This window comes from Rhea americana, unplaced genomic scaffold (assembly GCF_003343005.1).
Source record: "Rhea americana isolate MKP2758 unplaced genomic scaffold, rheAme1 scaffold_4, whole genome shotgun sequence".
Taxonomy (NCBI): domain Eukaryota; kingdom Metazoa; phylum Chordata; class Aves; order Rheiformes; family Rheidae; genus Rhea; species Rhea americana.
In genome coordinates this window covers 2421045-2442654 of record NW_028186534.1, presented here as the reverse complement: position 1 = coordinate 2442654, position 21610 = coordinate 2421045, and the positions used below count along the sequence as shown (strand labels likewise).

At 41.3% G+C, this 21610-nt stretch overlaps 1 long non-coding RNA gene across 7 annotated transcripts in view; it reads right to left on the bottom strand.

Annotated features, from left to right (window-relative positions):
• Positions 1–21610, bottom strand: part of LOC146590658 (uncharacterized) — a 93424-nt gene that overhangs the window by 28022 nt on the left and 43792 nt on the right. The window lies entirely within an intron of this gene.

Below are 21610 nucleotides of genomic sequence, written 5' to 3'. Positions count from 1 at the left end.
AAATGCAAATTTACCCAGATTTCTAAACTAAATTTTCTCCTACATTTACAAAGCAAAATTCCAGCATTTGAAGTGTGAGCTCCTATGGCATTTAACGGGAGGGAGCAAACTCCAGACATTACTTGGAATATACATGCACTTATCTTGTTGTTACAGGTCTCCCTCACAGAACTGAAAGTGAGCTTTAGTAACAGACAGTATCTCTCTGGGGTCAAACCCGATGAATAGTGTTTTTTGAAAGGATTATTTCAAAGGAACTCTGAAAAAGAATCTAATGACTTGCAAGCTACAGAATTGCAGCATGGGAGGAAGTAGATAATGGAATATGACAGCAATGCATTTTTCATAAACCCAGTGATTTCTATCATAATGAGAAACTCATCTATAATTCGCAGAMCTACCCTCCCCCCCCAAAGAAAAAGGGGAGGGGGAGCCTACACTGTTGCAGAAAGTGCGCTGGAGTACGAAATGAAACAATAATGATGATGATGTTACTGATGAGTCCCATAGCTCTGCCTTCCCTTCTGTCTCGCTGAGGTTTCACTCATGATTCAGGAGGAGCAGTTGCAATCCCTCCCTGCCTCAGCATCACTAACCTGAGGAGCTTGCAGGCATACATCAGAGACCTCATGATAGATGCTAAACCCTAGAGAAGAGGTTGTTCTTTATCTGCAGAAAGTTAAGTCCTGCATCTGCTCTCAATTAGCAGGCAATTAGGAGAGTTGAAAACAAACCTGTTTACATTGGCTATGAAGTCTAAAATAATTTGTGAGATGTCAGGACAGGATATTAAGATGTTAATGATCTTGTTTCTTTACTTTTTTGCATGCAGCGTAGTATCACATCTTCCTTTCTGATCTCCATATACARTGACAGAGAGATTGACTTCAGGGAGGCTACAAAACCACTGGAGGCTGCTTTGGACGAGAGGGAAAACCTGCCTTACAAATAGTARAAACTGGAGACCTGAGAATAAGATGTTCTTTCCAGAAAAAAAAAAAGGAGGTTGTTGCTCATTCTTTAATTGTGAAGTAAATATATGGCATGGATTAYAGTACTCAGAGGTTTCAACCACAATTCCCTTAGTAAAGGCCCAGTCGGCAACCTCCTGCAAAAGCCAGAAACAGTGACCAGTCAAATCCAGAAGAGACTGTTTGTAAACCTTTGCTGGACTTGTTCCAGTTGCAGTTGTTCTGACCTCGTTTTTACTCATCAAAATCCAACAGAGGCAAGTGCTCATGGTACAAGGAGATCATTCGCTTCCCTAGCAAGCATCCTGAATGAAATGTCTATGCCAGAATGTCATCTTTGAACTTTGACTACAGAACTTGGGTATGAACTTATTTCCGTGTTACTCTCTTCTAGATATCTACTTACAGCTTTAATTCTCTCAGAAGAATACTGTATTTTCACCAATGACAGCTCAGTTTAGCAGAGTCYGTTAGAGTGAGGTTGCTTAGGCTTCAAACAACCTGAGTTACTTTTGCTTGGGCCACTTCTGATCCACCATATAAAAGGYCATTGTAGAAATAGTCTTCCTTAAACAAAAATTGAAAAATAGCATTAACATCCTTTGCTTCTGAAATTACATAGTTTCTATTAGTACGATAGGGTAGAAGAATAGTGGAATAGATCAATAAAGCTGCCGAAAGCCACTTTTCTGACCTTATTGGAGAACACATTGGAGTGCCAATCTTACTGACTCCCCAAATTTATTCTGCCAAACTTACAATGGGACTTATTATCATACTACCCTCAGATGATACAGTCATCACATCTTACCTCTGAACCTCATTACTCACCAAAAACATTTCTAGTAAACAATCCACGTTACGGTTTTACCATTCCAACTAATCAACACACTTGCTGTAATTTTAGCTGCTATACAGCAACTTCCTTAAAATGCAAATAACTTCTTATGTCACGCAAATGAGGCCTAAACTTGCCCCGCATGCATTTCTGCAAAGCTAAAAGGCCTCTACAGAGCCAACATTTCAAAAAGCCATTGGACAAAAAGTGCACCACAGGTGCTGCTGTGCCCTCTTGTGTTCTCACTTGGGCCATCTCCCTTCTTGTCCTCTTCTTTCACCACATGCTATGGATCTAGCTCTAATAAGAGCCAGGTGCTCAAGCCCCCRGGCTACAAAATAGCCTTAATTATAATATTAATAGCATTCTGCTAAATCAGAAAAAAAAAACCAAATAGGTCAGTATTTGTGGTTACATATTTCAATGCCCTAGTGTTTGTTTTCTTTCCAATTTTATGTTTTTCACTGGCATTTATAATGCCTGAGAGACATTCCAGAGGCCAGAATACAAGCGATCCGATCTTTGCGTGATACTCCTAACATTGCACAAAAAGAAATAGCAGGAGTAGATCTGATCTGCATTACACCAGCCCCAGAGGTATACCCTTGCATCTTGACCTCCTTTGATGAAAAGCAGAAGAACTTAGTATTATTAGTATTTATTGTTATTACCTTAATTGCTACTATTATTAACCAGCCCATGAAATATATTAATATAAATAGCACAAACATAGACATTTGAAACGTGAAGCCAAGAACAAAGAAAAGATACCTCCTATTTACCAAATATTAAGCCAAATTTATTTAATACTTTCCATTAATAACTCTCTCAGGTGCATGTTGTATGAGTCAGGTGATAGTAAAAGCTGGGATGAACGTGTACAGTATAGGAATGCCAGCTGGTCTCCTTTATGGATATGTACTATTTAAAGACAAAAAGTGTATATGTGTGTGGGGGGGGATCTGTTAAAAGGGAAACTTTATATTGGCCCCATAATTTAGTCTCTGCCAGTATCTTTCAGATCACATCAGTTCTKCTTAGAAGTCTAAACAAACAAATAAATAAATAAATAAAAAGGGAGTTTGCCAGTTCATTTCCTGATGAAAAAGAATCTGAACTGCTTCAGGAGAAGAGAGAACCAGAGGAGGACAATTCCGCTYCCTTGCATCAAGACTCAGAAACATGCTTTGGTTCTGCGTTGTGAGGGAAAGAAAACTGTTCACGTTTTTTTACAAAATAGGAATTGGTTTGAGTGCTGCGGGCCCCATGTCCCTACTCTCTTGGGGTGGCAGGGAGGAAACCCCACTTGCTGACATCGTTGTCTGACACAAACCTTGCAGACAAACCCTTCCCCTSTGCTTAAACGCCTCTAGGCTCAACATCTGCCGGTCAAAACGTGCCCCTTCTGCTTCTTACGTCACTCCCATCAACAGCAAGCGCTGGATGTGCACCGAGCCCAGTCACTCGGTCGGTATCGTCTAACGCAGTGAGCTCAGCTCATTCACTCCTAGCTCCATTGACTTCCAGCAGCTGAGAGTAGTAAAACATGTTTTTGTCAGTAAATTAAACTCCTGTGACTCAGACATTGACACACAGGGTGAAGTTGCAGCGTGTACAGTAACACGGTGCCATATTTAGAGTTTCTAACCATAACCACACTCACAAAAACTGCATTAGATCAGCAGCCAGCTTCCCGGACTACCGCTCCTTGCTTTTGACTTTAGCACTTCAGATTATTTGTCTTCTACCAAACAAAGTTGCTCAAGAGATAAAACAACAAGAAGGAAAAACATAAGGGCCTAACAATTAATTTTAATCTATTCTGGCTTGAACAGATAATGCTTATGGTTGAAAATAGCAGATAGCAGAAAATAGCAGCAAATTGAAACCTAACATGAAAATAAATCTTTTTTTTTTTTCCATTTTTTAGAACTTTTAATTTCATCATTAGTAGCACATATTCAATTTATAGAAGTGTTGGCAAATATTCATTGACTACATTTGTCTTCATTAAGACTGTCTGTGAATATCAGCCTATATAAAGTGAGAAGACTCCCAGAGGAAGGCGTTTAGGTTCAGCATTCTGCGACTACTATTACTTACTGCAATTAGCCATCAGAAGGGAACATTTTAACAGTCTTGGTTCAAGATTTTTTTTCTATAGAGAGCAGGCCTGGTGCAGTACAAAGGCTCTCACTTAATTAGAAAAAAAAAGAGAGAGAGAGAGAGAGAGAGAGAGAGAAAAGCCAGGTATTGCTAGTAGGATGAAGAAAGTTGACAGCTTCACACAATTGGACAGGATGTTTGGGGATTAGAGCGGATCAGAAGTCAGGCTTTCACTGAAAGAGAGGTTAACCGTTTTACCGTTCCACCGTTCAACGGTGAGAGCAGCCAAGATCAAAGATACCTGTCCTGGGAAAGAAAAGGCAGATAAACATCATAAGTCAGTGAAGAGTACAGGAAAAGGGAATCTGGGACATATCAGATAACTCAGACTTACGTCCCCAAACATCTACCACTTGGTAAGGAGGAGGAGTCARTTCTATATAAATGTATTTATTATTTTGTCTATACTCATTTTATTCTCATGCTATTTAAGAATGAATTATTTCAGTACCATCTTCAGCAACATCTGAATGTACACTGCTCCCAAAAACAAGCACCAAAGGAATTAAGCTGTGAACAGAGAGCACCCACGGGGCTGGGAATCTAGGAAAAGTGTGGACTTAAGTATGAGTCCAAAAGGTCGTGGCTGGGCCTATGGTCCTGTGCTGCAGCAAGCTTCCCTGCTGCGAGCATGCTACAAGATACGGCCCAGGAGCACCCAGCTCCTGGAAAGCTGCCCTGGGGAAAGGCGCCCAAAGTCCCATGCTTGTCCCGTTAGGACAACACGAGCGCGTCCTACTCAGCGTGGCACTAGGTGACCACTGCATAGCAGAAGTGAATGAGTGTCTAATCCATGTGTCTGGTTAATCCACTGTGAAGGCAAAATTGAGCTGGAAAACTGTTTAGCGTGTTGTGTTCTGTCCTTTTTTGTCAATGAGGATGAGCTAGAGAAAGACTTTTTTTTTTTTTTTTTTTTTTTTTTTTTTTTTTTAACTAAGAGCAACTCTGCTCTTAGGAAGACAAAGGGCAACAGAAAAAGCGATCAAAATACTGAATCAACTATTGCACAGTTCAAATTAATTTAAGTGTTGAGGCCTGAAATGCCCTCTTCTCATGACAGTAAGTGCTACTGACCCTTCTGATCCATTATGGGGGCTAGGAAACAGAAGGAAAATCAGTTATCCAGGACATAACTGAGGCTAAAAAAGAAATTAGAACTTCTCTGTGAAAATTAATGCACTTAGCAGTGTTGCTATTCTACAGTGGACTCCAGCAAGTCCCTTAGGTTAGGTCCCTCTCCTTAGTACATACTTCTCTATTGCAAAAGGCTTAGAATTGCTCTTGATCCATTTATCACCTCTCTGGAGGCTGGCAGCACAGGAAGAGAGGGGGCTGGCTGGCTCGGCTGTAGCTGTTTATTTTCTGGGAAGTCAGACTTGGTCAAGTGGAATGAATCTTGTGTTCATTTTAAGAAAGTTTATATTTGACTCTGGTAGGGCCGAGGAGGAGGTGAATGATAGGAAGAGGAGGGAATGATGAGAGATCTTGTGGGGCTGCCCTCACCGTGGCACAGACAGCCCTCCCTCCGCTCCCAAGGCAGCAAGAGTATGAAGCAGGGCCCTAGAATCAAACATCCCTGATTTATTTTTTTTCTTCAAAGCTCAGAGATGGCTCTACAGATAAACCCATCTCTAATTCTAGAGCTGATCTTGTGGCCTATAAAAAAATGTAAACTAAATCCTCTGCTTTTAAAGTTCAACTACTAAACTTCAGAAGAACACTTCCTAACCTTGCAGTGTATTCTAACTCATCCCGAAGCAACAATCTACGTTTGCTGCCCAAATCTCAGCGGGTCTATGAAGGCCTCATTGGTCGCTGCTGCCCTGCAGGTCACCAGGCTTCCCGCAGTTCCCCGAGCCATTCTGCTGGTACAAGACAGAGCAGTGAAAAGGGAGAAAGGAGCTGATCCGGCATGGGGACTCACGCCAGTTTTGCACGGTTGTATGAAGCATCTCTAACCACGCTGGGCTGCAGCCCATCAGAAGGACAGGGGAAACAGCCGATGCAAAGCTGTGGCTTTTGCAGGGCAGATGTGCCAGTCTTCCCTCTCTAGCAGCTGTATGCAGAGAGYGTGAGCGATGCAATCTCAGCTGCCCTGTATACGGAGAAACCGGTAAACAGAGATGCTTCATGCGGACGGTGTTCCCCCATGCAACGTGAGCCAAAACCAGTCCCCTGCAACACTCTGTAATAATAAAGCAAGCTTGCTGGCTGCTTCTCCTGTACCTCTCCTGTGGGTAAAGGCTCCTGGCCTCTGAGGCAACCAAGAATGCTCTCCTTCTACATCTATAATCACAGGGATTTAGAAAATACTGTGTTGTTGTTTTGTGCCTTGAAGTGAAAGGGGAAAAATAAATAAATAAACTATAGGGCATTGCCGCTGGGGAAAAAAAAAAATCTGATCTCAATCAACCAACCACACTTACTACTCTGCAGCTTACTAAGATGGCCAGGCTTACTAAATAAACCACCACTATCATCCCTTCATTCTTCTCAATATTTCTTAGGGGCATCCCTCTTCTTTAACACAGTGTCCCCGAATTCAAAAGCCAGACATAAATTAATTCYGGGAATCCTACGGTGGGGAGACATTAAAACCCATTTAGAGGCTTCAGTGGAAGCCTCTCTCCATGCTTATTTGAGTYGACGCAGACCAGCACTGTAGCATGTTGGAGCCAGCCCAAAGGAGCAGGAGGTTATAGGTCTGCGGCAGACTGCAGGGACACGCAGGCTTGGCTTATGAAATAACCAAGCATTTTGGTTCTGTGGTGGGGTGTTGATGGTGCGTATGTGGGAGGAGAGGACTGGGCAGAGCTCTGCTTTAGGGAACAAAATTAAATATTCCTTTTATTTTCGTTTTAACTCTTTTGCTCTTAGGCAAGGTATTAAACCTCTTAGGTTTCATTTCCAGATATCAGTTGCTATCAAGAATGATGTGAAAAGCCTTCTTCTACAGCTCCCCTAGCCTAGGAAAAAAATAAGGGTGAGAGAACAAGGAGGGCAAGTAGAGCCACAATATTCAGAAGAAATACTTTTAACACATCTCCCAGGGTCTGCAGATGGAGGGAGGGTTGCTACAGGTTCGGGGGAGGTTAAGTTATCCCTCTGGGTTAGGGGTTATGCAGCACCTCTCCCTCTAATATGCAAACATTTACATTGCTAAGTGTCTCATGTGTTTTGTTTTTTAAAGGCTGCTTTAAGATACAGCTAAGAGAGAGGGCCAGGAGAGGGGATCCTGCCTCCTGGCTCACCTCCTTGCAGGCCAGTAGCATCCCCAGATGCCCATCAGCTGGGGATCCACAGCCCCACAGCCGTACTCTCAGCCACCTGCACCAGGGAGAACACTACCGAACATTTTATTTTCTCTAGCTCATAAAAGTTACACATTTTTTTCTTCCAATCCCTCCTGTTTTTATATTAATTTTTGTGGGGATTTTTTTCCGGGTATTGTCAAACCTTGCTTCAGACAATCTGTTGGTAAAATAAACATTTCCTGAAGATACATTTCCTTCCTTTGTGCTTCAGGAGAGGAGAAACACCTTGTCCTAAGCGGATGTAATGAAAGATTTGGGTTGTTTTAGAGAAGCGACTGTCATTCGGAGCTAGGCTCTCATCTCAGGATGTGGTGTACCTGCTACTTGCAGAAGAGCACAGCACAGCACTCACCCCAGGTCCTGTTTGCAAAGGCTCAAATGGGCCAGACCTCCTATCTGCCCTGTCCAGAGCCACATCCAGAGCTGTAACTAAAGTTAGTGAATATCCCCCACATTCAGCAAAGGCCAAACCAAAAACTCAGCTCTGCATTACTCCCCAGTCTCTGGGAAATGTTGATCTAGCCACTAATATTATGATTATATTGCTTTCTTCTCCGTGAGAAGAGCAAGCTAAAGCCAAAGTGGTCATTTAGCACCAAAAGAAAAGAACTGGTGATAAGAAGATAAGAATAAGAGTCACTGTGTTGTATCCAACATCCTTCTCACACTTGTGGTGAGCGTTTCGGGGGAAGATGGCAAAAATCCCCAGGTATACAGGCTTTGGGAGAAACTAGGAACAGAGCCCTTTAAAGGCATCTAGGGCTGTCAGCCCTGTGACAGAGACAGTGAGGATTAATTAGGGAAGGACCAAGTACGTTCTGGAGGGTGGTTCTCGTCASTACTTCAACACCCCATAATTTGTATGAGATTTCTGCATCACACGAGTTTGCAAACCCAGACCGCAAAGCCCGAGAGATTGTCAGGTATTTCAGGTAGGAACAGTAACAACCACAGCAGCTTTCTTTCACAGGTGGAGATGGACAAAGAGGTGTTACTCAGAACTCCTTGGATGTTGGGATTCAGACAGAGATTATTTACTAGTTCTTAAAGCTCTATTAAAATTTTTCTGTGTGTTCATTGAAGGAGAAGATAAAGTCCTGCAGACAGCAGACCTGTTCTTGTTTACTATATACACCTTCTGTTTGCCTTTGGCAAATCACCTTTAGTTGGTTATACCTCAGTTTCCTAACTATATAATGAGAAAATAGAGAGGTGTCTATTTTGTTATATACTTAGGGCCACAAGGAGAACTTTCTGGCCATAAAAGACATGAGCTACTATTAGAAAACTGCCTAACAGACAGTGTCTTTAAACCCATGAGAAGACAGGCTCAAAAGCAGCATTTCAGGGAACAGAAACTAAATGCAAAGGAATAGACATGAAATTCCTTGAAAGATCTATAAGAAAAAAAAATACAACAAGCACATTAATTATTTAACAAAACTCAGATATCCATTAATCCATTAGACAGCGTTTTGGCAGGATAACCTATCTACTGTATTGCCGTCATACCCCTGTAACTGCGAATTTTGCTTCTGTAAGTCCATGCGCTATTTCCCTTGCTCCTGCCAATGAGGGCGAGACTCTTCACTTCCCCAGCGCATTACCAGTGGTCTCTATTACCACACTCACTCCTAAAACCAGAACCCAAAAAGCCTTCTATGGACTGTTGAACAGCAAAATGAAGTCGTCAACTCAAGGGACAAAGAAGCTGTAAGTTTTTGGTTTTTCGTTTTTTCAGTTGTAAATCACTGAAGTCTCATTTTACTCAAATGTGGGACCAGATTCTGACCTTATCTTTATCAGCCAGCAAAGTTTCRTAAGGTGTCTGAGATCAGAATCTGACCGATAAAAATAGAAAGCTTGGAGAAGTCATATTTCGTGCTCTTGGGTGCCGCCTGCAGGTTTTAAAACTGCAGTTTACTAATAACTATTCCAAAACAACATTGAACATAGACATTTCTGGAATAATAAGGGGACTTACTACACTCAAATTCCTAGAAAAATCAAGGAGTGAAAATATGACCATTTTTCATTCAGTTTTGAGTAAGCAGAGGCTGAGATGTATTTCTTTCTTTTTTTTTTCTTAACAGTGAGTTTTAGTAATGATTTAAATCCAAAAGGTAAAATTCAATAAACAAGCTAGAGTGCCATAAYACTCACAAATCAACATGGGAGAAAACAAGTAAAGCAATTTTCACAAAAGTTACATTCCCTCGCACAACATTGGCTCCACAGACTTATAGCCACATAAATGCCTGGAGTGAGGATCCTCACTCCAGCCCCTAAAGTTAGGCTACATAYGGAGATGGTCAAAATTGCTTTCAAGCTAATACACAATATTTTTTTTTTCTTTTAYTCATTTTGGTAACACCTCACTTTCTTTTCAGCGTGATACCATGGAGCACAACGGCAATGCTGGGCAAAGCCTTGTCACAAAGCTACCTGCCCCYGGAGAACAGCTCTCCTGGAGGTCCGACATTATTTGTGCCTTCCTTTACCTCTTTGTTCTCACACTTTTTCATAAGGCCTAGAAATCGTTTCCCAAAAGGCTCTGCATTTGTTCTGGCAGCAATCCATATTTTGCTTCCTTGCATTGCTCTGGGTCTGAGGCTGCCGCCGTCTACCCTTCTACTGCTGGTCCCACCACTTCCTCCCCATGTCCCATGCTTGAAGTACAACTCAACTCATATTGACCCAGTTAAAAAAACACAGGTTATTTGTTTACGGAGCACATTACACACTAGAAGACACAGTCAAAAACAGCTTAAAGGGGATGTGGGGCCCTCCTAGGTTAAGTAAAAGTCATTTCTGAGACTTAGCTCACTTGGATGGCCTGAGCATGGCTGCAGATAAGGGATGCTCCCTCAGTTCAGTTCTGAACAAGGTGATAAATGGGAATTAAAAGGGAAGGKGGAAGAATACAAAATGATTTCAAGAAAAGAGAAACTAAGTAGCCTACCTGTTCCGAGGCTCTTAGACCTGGCAGTGGATTCCAGCTGTACTGACTTGGGAGTTTTGACGCCATTGATACCATTAAAATCAAGCCTTTTAAGTTCTCTGAACTTTCTTTATAGAGAGAAAAAAAAAGGGTTGGTCAGCCATCTAGGAAATGCATATTCATTTCTGCAAAGAAACTCAATAATAGTAGGCACTTTCTCAAAATATTCTAAAATGGTTTTCAGGTTTTTGCCAAATTGATTCAAATGGAAAACACTGATTTGGTTTTTAAAATGACCAGAATCAAAATAAAGACGTCCGAAGGTTCTGAGATTACTGTTTGACTCGTTTTATTTTAATACTTATTTCCTGTATAAATATAGAAGAGGAAAAAAATAAAAGGAGGGAATGAGAGGAAAAAATCGACCAGAAATATAAGTCTGAGAAGTCTCCAGAAAGACTGTATTCATTCTGAATCTTTTTTCCCAAAAAGTGAAGCATCTTATCACTGTAAGATTTTTTCATGAAAGTTGTTGTATTGTCCACACAACTATATTCAACTAGAAAAAAAAAAAAAAAAAAAAAAAAAAAAAAAAAACTTGAAGAATATCTTTTAACTATTGCTCATAAAATATGCTCTTTTCTCCTTTTCAGTGCTTTCTCTCATAAGTCAAAGTCACTATCAGAAGTTCAAGGCCCTTCGCACTGAAAAGAAAGGGGAAAAGGAGAACGAGACAAAAGAGAAAGAGAGCGCAAGGGAGGGAAGGAAAAAAGGAAGAGATGAGGAGAACAACCCTGACACAGCAGAATTTGTTACAATTCTGTGTCCCGTTGAAAATCTCCAGTGGTAGCCACAGAAATCCATCAGTGTCCCGAACGACTGCTCACTTGAGGTTTATATGGCACCGCATATAATGTTGATTAGAAAGGGAGCCAGCTGGCAGGGCTGCTAGCACTGCAGAGCTGCGGAGCCCAATGCTGCAAATACGTACGAAGGAAATCCAGACCCCCAGGCTTTGCATGCCCAAGGTTTGCAAGGGAACGGCGGCAGCTATGGGAGGAGAGGGCAGAAAAGGGGTACGAGATGTTCATTTGGCTATTGTCAATTAGCTTTCAAATTTTAATAGGGGTCTGCCTGATATTTTATTTCTGGGTTAGACTGAAGCCTCTCYCTGTGAGGTTGGCTGCTTCTTCCTTTAGAAAGCAAATGTTAGCCAAATCTTTCTAAAATATTACCACTCCTCTTATTAGCAGATTCTTCCTCTGAGGAAGGAAGAACTGACCCTATAAAAGATGTAGGGAACAGCACGGTGATTGCTTTCTCCTCTTATGATAAYCTGAATGCTAACATTCGTGTGAGAATGTGCGGGAGAACAAGCCTATCTCTAGGGAGCCGTTTTTCATCCAAAGGATCCCTCTGACCTCTATACCATCAATAACACTTACCTTGTTGGAGAACTACGAGCACATAGCAAGCAAAGGATAGCTAAGACCTTACAGAAACAAGGTTCATGGGACCCAGAAAGGTCAAGAACTTCATCAGCTTCAAAAGTGAAGCTCATATTCAAGAAACTGGGAAATCAGAGCTCCTGCACTACTGCTACCCTATAGCCAACAACCACTAAGAACAGGCAACCAATAGGCACATCCGCCACTTCTGAAATGTGGACATCAGTTGAGTGGAATCCAGAATACGGTTTGATAGCATCACTACGTGACAGACATCAGGAAATGAAGACTGCTTTATCTATTTGAAACTAAAGGTGATATCTTGAATGACAGAAATTAATGTCAACAAGAAGAAAAATAACCCAATGGTTTGCATTTCAATTATCTGTGGGGATAAAAAATGCATTTAGGGAAGAAATGGAAAGAACTGGCTTTCTTACGTATAGAGCTTATTTATGATTACTTCCACACTCTAAACTTAGATATGTAAAATAAAGGCCAAATAGAGGAGGGTGAGAAGTCAAATACAGACTCACTGAGAACACTTCCGGAGCCATTCTCACTCAGCACTCGAACACAGCGTTCTCTGTGAACACATGCAGGCAGTCTTGTGCTTGTACCACTGCCACTCCAAGCCAATTCCAAACCAYGTTCCTGCATTAGCATGGTGCTATTCCTGAACTGTTAAGCTCAAGTCTCCCCAAAAGGCTCATTAACAGAGGCATCAGGCCATGGTATGGACTACATGGTGCATGAACTGTAGCTTGAGCAGGTACGACTATCTGTACCCATTCGGCTAAACACCCCTTTGGACTCAAACAAATGCAACGCCCACTTAGGCTGCCCATAAAGAACGTATTTCTTTCCTAGTGGTCTATGCCCTATGCTCTGACCTTCTGGGATATGGCTGAGAGTCTCACAGAAGCTCAGCCTCCAACCTTCTGCAGCCTCCCACCACAGTCTCTCTTTATGTGCCCAAACATGTTACTTTAATGTCAGTGGCAAATCTCTCTTTTGCCTCAGTTTATTAAGGATTTGGTCAAGCCTGACCTTGTTCCTTTTGAAGTCAGCAGGAAAACTATAGGAGGGGACAGGATAAAATCTTTTCCCATTCTCTAGCTTCTTTCAAATGTCAGATTAATCTCATGCAATGCAACCTGAAGTCCTTCACTCTAACTCGTCCCACTCCTTTAGCCACTGTGGTTTATCCTCTGGAGTTTGTATCCTGGAGTCCCAGCGACAGCAGCAAGAACAGCTGCCAACATCCTGGGAATATCTGCTTTGGAATCTCAACTACTGTGTGATGTTGCTGCTCTCCAGTTTGAGATTTGTGTTTGCGAAGGAAATCTGTCCAACAACAACATGGGGGGGGGGGGAAGAGGAAAAAAGGCTTTATATAACAGAATTAGCAGAGCTGTTGCAATAGTAACATGAAGTTAACAGGCAACTTCTCCTCCTCCTTCTCTCCCCCCACCCCAGCCTCCTCCTCTAACAGCAGTTTCATTTGTTTTTGTTTCCAAGCTTCTTTTACTGGCCACTCACACAGCCCAGCTCCCTTTGTCTAATTTGGATCTCGAGCTTCCATGCAACTGACTSTTGCTGTAACTGTAAATCTTTTTACGGCCCTTCTGCCTCTGAACTGTAAAAGCAATGCCACTGTAAGCTGCCTAAATGGGTCGTAAATCCACTTAGTGCACTGAATGAGGAAAAAAGTTTTTAAAGGAAAGAGGCAAAAAAAAAAGGCAAACTGAGGTGGCTGGAGGGACACAAGGGGAAAAAAAACTCAAGAAAGTATTTGCTAAATGGAACTGAAATAACAGGAGTCAAAGGGAAAATATGAATGCTGGGGAAAAAAAAAAGATGAAATAATGCATCCTGGTGGTAAAAACAAAATGCTTCTGAAGAACTGGTCAGTTTATTAATGCTCAAAGGTTTACGGGAGGATGTCGGCTGTGCTGGGAGGATGTTAGTTGCCCTCCACTCCTGTTGGCATTGATAGGACCCCATAGTCCTGGGCAGTTCTGAGACTGCTAGCAGCCAGWAGCCACTGCTACTGCTGGGTGGTCCAGGGGCTGATATCTGGGTCTAATTCTAGCTCTGTTGCACTGCATGACTGACACGAAGGTTAAAGCGCAGCTCGGTGCCTCAGTTTATTCATCTGTAAATGGGAGATAAAGATATTTCCCTGCTTTCTAAAGCACTCTGAGAGGTGCTGTTGTTAACCATAAAGCTTAAAGGCCACCACCAAAGGACTAGAACCGACTCCAGTGGCAGYCAATAGCAGCAGTTTCATTTGTCTCAGCTAACCCAACATGGRCAACTTTTCTTTATAATTTATTGCATTTATCACCGTGGTATCTGAGCTCTACGAGTATTATCCAAATTCCACTGAATTCAGCGAGTGTCTTTCCACTGCTTTCAATAAGTTTTGGATTTGACCCCAAAGTCACAAAAAACTGAGGAATATGTCAAAAGAATGTAAGTGGGTGTGAGTTGAAATTGAGGAGTTTGGAGACCGGAGTATGCTGAACAGTAGCTATTTAAAGACCGAGCACGCTACTGAGTGTTCCCTTTTAATAGGGTTATATAAATACATTCCCGTCTCAATATACGTGGAAAAACAGGCAGTGAGGTGAGACTCTACTGCTATATTTCTTATGGGAAATGCTGTGCATAGCTAAACCACCTCTTCCCCTTTCCTCACCCACCACCCACAGTCCCTGGAAGCATTCAGCAGCTGTGTACAGTGTGAAGAGTCACATCYGGGAGCACTGCTAGAGTTAGAAAGTTCACAGCCTTGCCTTTATAATAAAGCCCCTGTTTTCATTGCGTTCTCACTTCGCCTTAAAGGCTTGATCTGAATTTTGGCACTCAGCATGTCAGAATGGGAGGCGAGACTGGCTATGCCTTTTTTATTATTTTATTGCTTCATTCCCTCACAAGGAAAAGAGGAAAAAAAATTTAAAAATGTTCCTGCTTGGCCCTTTGCAAAGAACAAATGAGTTTCAGTACAGTTCCCTGCGGCCAGGTGTCCCCTTCAGAAAGTCGCTGCCAGAATGGACACCAAGTGGCATCTCAATTACCAGTTTAATGAAAAAAGATAGTGGCCAAAGAGGACTGAAAACCAAACTCCTTCCTTGTTTCACCAGTACGGTATGTGCAGTTTACCAGTCAATAGTTTAGGTCTAGGGATGCTGATACTGTGACTTAAAAGAATCCTATTAAAATGATGGAAATCTTTGAGTATCAAAAATGGGTCTGCACCTGGACAGTAATTATGTTTCAAAGAAAATCCATCTGGTATTTTATTGCTTATTCTCTCTGTACACTTAGTGTGCAAGAACAATACAAGAACTGGAAAATTTCATACCAGAATGCTTCCAAAAAGCTGTTTACACTTTGTCAGGCCAATAAGCTACATGGATTTCTGCAATATTACTTCAATTAGGGGTAACAATTGAAATAAGCATTTTTGTAAAACCTTCCTAAAAACACTGGCGTTCATTCTCAGAGCAGGCAAACTCCTGTAAATTCCACTAACCACCACAGAGCCTATATATCTGATGAGCAGCTAAATCTTCAGCATCTGTAAAGTTTTATAACTACAACTGAAGTCAACTTAGGCTGATTTTTGCCATCAGTAGGGCTACAGCCATCAGCCTGCACTGTGGATTGAACCCTGTCTGTATTTACGTTTTGGAGAGGAGGACACAAGTGCCACAGGGTGCAGAACAGCGCAGTGATAGGAGTTCCTCTGGCCAGACGAGAACCAGCTCCAAGAGGATCACTGTATCCACATGTTAGCAACGCCAATCTTGAGCTAACAGATTATTACAGCCATTATTTCTTACATACCTTGACTTTTTTAGTGATCACATGTTTGAAGRCTGGAGTAGACATTACTGGCTAGCTGATAGCAGGAAAGTCATCATGAATGAAACCAGTGTAACAGAATTTGGTTACAATATACATTTGCTTTAAATTTGTGCAACCTTTAGTGCAGAATTAAAACGGAAATAGTCACAGATTCAGTTTACTTTTGACTTCTGATGCTTCTTGCTTAGTGTAGGGGTTTTGAAATTTAGCAAGGAATTTGCACTTATTAGCACACACAAATTTATCAAGACTGTTTGCTCTTCCTGTTAAAGCCCAGATCTAGAACACAGCAATATGTGAGAATCTGAAGATTTTCATTGAGAATTTYATTTCCAAATCTTAGAAAACATGTATTTCTGGTGAAAAACTTTTGCAAGTAAACCAGCTGCACCCAAGAAGCTGAGAAAGCAGAAAATAAGTAAAACATATCCTGAAATGTTCTTTTCAAAAACCTATTTCATTATTTCTAAGATTTGGAAAGCCTGACTCACAATTTCTAAATACTTGGAACTAGAAATACTGCCGATATCTGGTCATGGTTGCTTCATACTGTGTCACTCAGATTCAAGGACAGATTTTTATCTCCTCAACTAAATCTAAGAGAGCAGATTTATTGAAGTAACTTGCAGACTCATACTTTAACAGCTTAAATTCAACACTACATGTTGGCGCTCGGTCTCCCACCCATCCAGTCTCTGCAAGTATCACTGCAGACACTGAAAGGCAGAGCATCCCAGGGCACTGGGCTATATTTTGGAATATTCGGTAACAGATTTTGCCATAAACGTGTGACCCTGGCTACTGCAGGCAATGCTCAGACCCCTTAGGTGAATTAGGTGCTGGAGGTCTGTGCCTTGGCCTCTTGTGCTTGAATTCCCCAAATGTAAAATAGAGATAACAGCACTGCTAATCCTYATAGCTGAGAACCATTAACAAATACATAACTAATATGATAATGGCGTCCAAGGCACCGCTACACCATGCTTAGAGAGTCTGGTGAAGACTCACTTTATGAGAACCTGTATATCTATACGAACCGCAAAAATTCTCAACAGAGATGATAGCTCAGAACATGCACCAACATGGCATGGAAAAGTGCAATGGRGACACTTGCAGTCGTGAGCTGGCTCCGCTGCAGAGGGCTCGGGCACGTCAGCACGGTGCGTCGCCTTGCCGGGGAGGAATGGCTCTGTGTAGCGTCATGCTGGAGAGAGCAGAACTATGCTTTCACGAGATCATGAAAATATTTCAATTTTTGAAATTTTCAAATTTAAAAAGGTAACTTTAMTTTCTGAGAAATATTTACAGTTCATCTGACAGCCCCATTTTCTTTTCCTAAACAGGTGCGGAGGGGAGATATAGACAGAAATTTGTGACAAACTCTGAACTATTTCTTTATTTCTGCTTGTTTTGCTTTATTTTTCTGACCACGCTTAGGATCAGAAGAATTTATTTTGGAGTCAGTATCAACTTTTCTGCTTGTGTCAGTTTACTTTGGCTCAGGTTCCTAAATTCACACAAATAAACAACCACCTACACCTACGCACAACCTAGCCAGTCCATTAAAGACAAAAAAGCCTCCTCTCAGCTTGAAGAGAACCTGCTGTCGACAAGCTCGCTCCCCTCTGAACCATAACCTTTGACTTGTCCTGTGGGGGAGAAGGCAGAAATGCAATCAGGTGCAGAATGCCAATACTTCCCTCTGGGGTGACAGTCATCCAATTTCCAAGCAACCATTAAAAGGCCCATATGGAATTTCATGTTTAATATGAACCTACAAGAAATAGGAAACCCAACAGCGAGCTCATGCCGTGCGTTACTTCTGCCTGCAAGCACGCGTCAGYGGCTGAGCCTTTTCAGGTGCTCTCCTCTCCATGGACAGAGCGCTACGGGGGTGTTCAGTATACTTAAGATGCTCTTTATTTTTTTTTAACAAAGAATGTAGCTGTTCAGCCCATCTGAGGAAGGTACAGCTTTGAGAAAGACGCGGGAATAATCTGAAGGCACGAGGATCAGGCAGAACATCTCCAAGACTGTATACAACATTAGATGAGTAAACAGGAAACTGATTTTTCACCTAGTATTCCACAGCAAACTTGGATTTCTCAAGATTATCTTCAAAGCCACATAACAACTAAAGACTAATTGCATTTTCTTCAACAATCTTCCACAGATAGGAAAAAAATTCTATCCAGAGGCTCTCCATTTGTACCAAAATGTTGTTTTCCCAACCTCTGGCATCAGAGCAGCAGCAACGGAGCCAGTGCGTGTACCAGAGAAAGTGCTGGGCTAGGGGGAACTGCTGCAGTCCATGAACCTGGGGAAATGAAGATGAAATGAGGCTCAGTCCTGTGCAGCACAYTGATAAGCTTTTGGCCCCCATTTCAGCGTGACCCAATAGGTTTAAATTGCTTCATTTCTCAGCCAGCCAGGAGCAAACGGGTGGTAGATGTAATATGGCTGTTCACAGGAAATCTCTCTTGATTGATTTAGCTTCTCCTCCTCAGTAGTGTGCGGGAGTCATATGGCTCAGGCACATAAATTACCTAAAGAACACCTTCCACGGTTGGGTAAAGTGTACACGTTGTTTCCCCATCAGAGGAGAAGCTTTTATGAAGCTCTAAGAATATACAAAAGAGAAATGAAATGACCAGTTTTAATTGCTCCACAAAAACATGGTTTCACTTCAAAATGATAAATTTAGTAAAATAAAAAAACTTTGATTATTTTTAATTAAACAAAGGAACAAACAGAAAATGCTTTCAGCTGCAAAATAAGTGCATTTTTAGGAGTTTTGTTTGTTTTTCTGGAAAATGGTATGAGTTATGAAATTCAACCAAGCTTTCAGTTTTCATTAACCAAAAGATTTCAACAGTTTGGGCGGTGTTTTTGACCTTTTGAAACAAGAAAATCCAAAGATGCTTCATTTTTATGAGACCRCCTTCACAGAAGAAAATTTCTACTAGCACTGCTACATTGTTATGTCTGGGGGATGAGTAACAAGATACTGGAGAATTATTCATAAGAATTATTTACATGAATTATACACCTTTTCGTGATTGGAACAAGGATCTCATTGCAGGCTGCAGTACTCTCAGTTTCTATCCAYAGGTAGAGGTACTGAGGAGGAGAAGAATCACTTAAATCTAGATTAAAGACAGCAGAGATCAAAATCAGTCAGTAGTTATTCACGAAAAGGAGCCTTTTTGTCTCAGGKTTCCACGGCCTGTGACAATGGGGTCCTGATTCAAGACTGCAATTTCCCAAGTAACACAACAATGACAAAAATACAGATACACAAAAATAAAAATTAGTAAAAGAACAGGCCTCGTCTCCAGGATGACTTGAATACATGTAAGAGCCAAGCTTTTGCTGGAAGAGGAAGGCTGTGAGAAGAAAAGAGAGGGAGATGTTCTGCAGGCCTATGCTTAATATTCATGTCATACCGCAAGAAAATTAGGTTTTAGACCAGGTCATTTGGATAAACATACGACATGAAATTTTTAGAGCGATTATCCAGGAGCCTCGGTTTTTAAGAAACCCATAGTCCATCTAGCTCTAAATAAAATGTCTCAAAGTTGTTTTCCATCTTCAAGCTCAGAACATCAGAAGTACCCCAAATGGGAGGACTTCTCTTTCTGCTAACAAAGCCAATTTCCAATGCAAGCTTTGTCCCAAGTCCAACATAGAGTTACAAGATTCAGATTTTAATATATTACAGTGTCTTCAGGTCTGAAATCTGCTTTGCTTGTCTGGCTGCTATAAGGTAAATAGCACATAACTGCTGACTGCAGAAACGCTGGCAAAGTTACCATCCCAATCAACCTCTGGTATTTAATACTCATTAGTAAAATTTCCCTGTTCATATCAGTTTGGGGAGAGAAAAGGGGAAAACTTACATATTTTAAGCATAATATATTACTCGTTCAACACAATATGAACTCCCGCAGCATAAAGAGCATCCTCAAAGATGCCACTGCCAGAAATCCGCACTCATCTTGCCGGATCCCAGTCATCGTGTCCCCAATTTTCCCAGCCAACGCTACGCACTCAGCAAAGCACACCTGCCATAAATCTCCAGGCATTACCAGCTTTCAACGAAAACCCGGAACGTTTCGGCTGGGGGATGATGCATGGGGATGCCCCCGACCGCCCGTCGCACGCACGCGCCCCTCTCCCCGCGTGCGGGCGTATTTGTCGGCTCCCCCGCTGCCAGGCAGCTTCGCCCCGCGCTCGCCCGCCCGCGTCGGCCGCGGCGGGGCCTGCGACGGGCCGGGCGTCATTAACCGGGCAATCGAACGGGTTATGCTCCTCTGATTTCAATTAACCTTTGAACCTCCCGGTGACAAGATCTCATGGTTACCAGCTATCTTCAGTAAAACCCAGATGTTACGACCAACCTCAGATAGCATCTGGTCAGGATYTGATGAGCGTCTCTTTTCGAATCACTCAAAAAATGAAACAAGTGCAGGAAATGAATAAAATTTCAGACTTATTTAATGCTGTTAAGCGGGCGTTGGGTTCTGATTCTGTTCCCATTTTGAAATCAGCTGCGGAATTCACTAATGGGAGGAAAACGAACTCGTAAGACCCAAGGAAATATATTAATGACATTAAGGACACAGACATCTGGGGCCTGCAAAACAGATTACTGTGCACCTACAGAATAATACAAAGATTAATTTTTCAAGCAAGATTGAGATAAGCACAGAGCTGACATCAGAGAATAAACCAATCCACTTATTCATGTTTTTTTAAGAGAACACTTCTTAGCTTTAAAATCCACCCAGAGACTTAAAGGTTCTGTACAAAAGATTCTTCCAAAATCCTGCATGAATTACAAAGATTTCTAGCTTGCAATAAAGCTACAACTGAAAATTAACATTAATCAAAAGAATGCAAAATTTTGTTATGAAAACATCTTTTGGATTATTCCACCTTTTTTAAATTCAGAAACTGGAACAATAAATCCTCTTTTTGTCATCCTTCATTTTCAACACAGTTTTGCTACTTAAAATGTTGACCAGCTCTGAGAGAGGACATAGCTTTAATTCTGCCATCGTTTATATGGCTGTGATGGCTAAACAGGATAAACTGTTATCACTCTGCCTATTGGCTTAAATGAATTTGCTCCTCATCTTTAAGCAGCGATAAATGAAAGCCAAATTTGAATTTATGACAGTAGACCCTGCATTTCCATATTGCTGCAAACACAGCACAGGGTATGAGACATACAGAAGTGTGTTAAAGCAAAATTGAAGGCTATCATGCTTAAAAGAATATAAATATCAGAAAATGTGGCAGACTAACGTTTTAACTGTATATATCATTCTGTAAGAAGTTTCAAGACAATTTCAAGATGAAACCACAGTTGATACAGGTAACAGATCTTTCTTCAAAAATGTATTAAGAAAATATCAGTTTGTAAAGAAAAATTTATGAAGATTAGGAATTCATTAAATAAAATGTGCTGACCTAAAAGCATAGATTATTGTCAACCACTGCTAGGACTTTATTATACAATTCTTCATGCTTTAAATAATACAAGTCAAGTTCATCAAAAGCCTAAAAACCCTTTATTCAAAACAGTAAATGATTATTCCTATTGAGTAACTTCCTGTAATGTAAATCTCACAATTTAGCCTAATATTATCAATGTTTTCTATCATAACAGAAACTTAAAAATCTGCACTAAACAAGTCAAAATTCAAAGATTCTTTAATGCAAAACATCTCACATCTTTTAAGAAATTTTAGCGGATGCATTTAAGAAACTCCTGTTAGAAACCAGAAGATTCCTACATTGTGGCCGACTGCAGGAATGTCCTTCAATTTCGCGCACATTAGTAGGCRTACTTAATAAAGTCTAACGTCCCAATGATAGAAGCATCTGGCTCCTCTCCCCTGATCAATAATATTCAGCAAAAGTCTCCTCTTCCAGCAGCAGCATAAATTTTCAGATATATGCAAATAGACTCGCTAATGTTAATTGCCAGGGCTGATTGGTGATTAATTTTTTGATTATGATCAATCATTCCCCAAGAATCTTAATAAGAC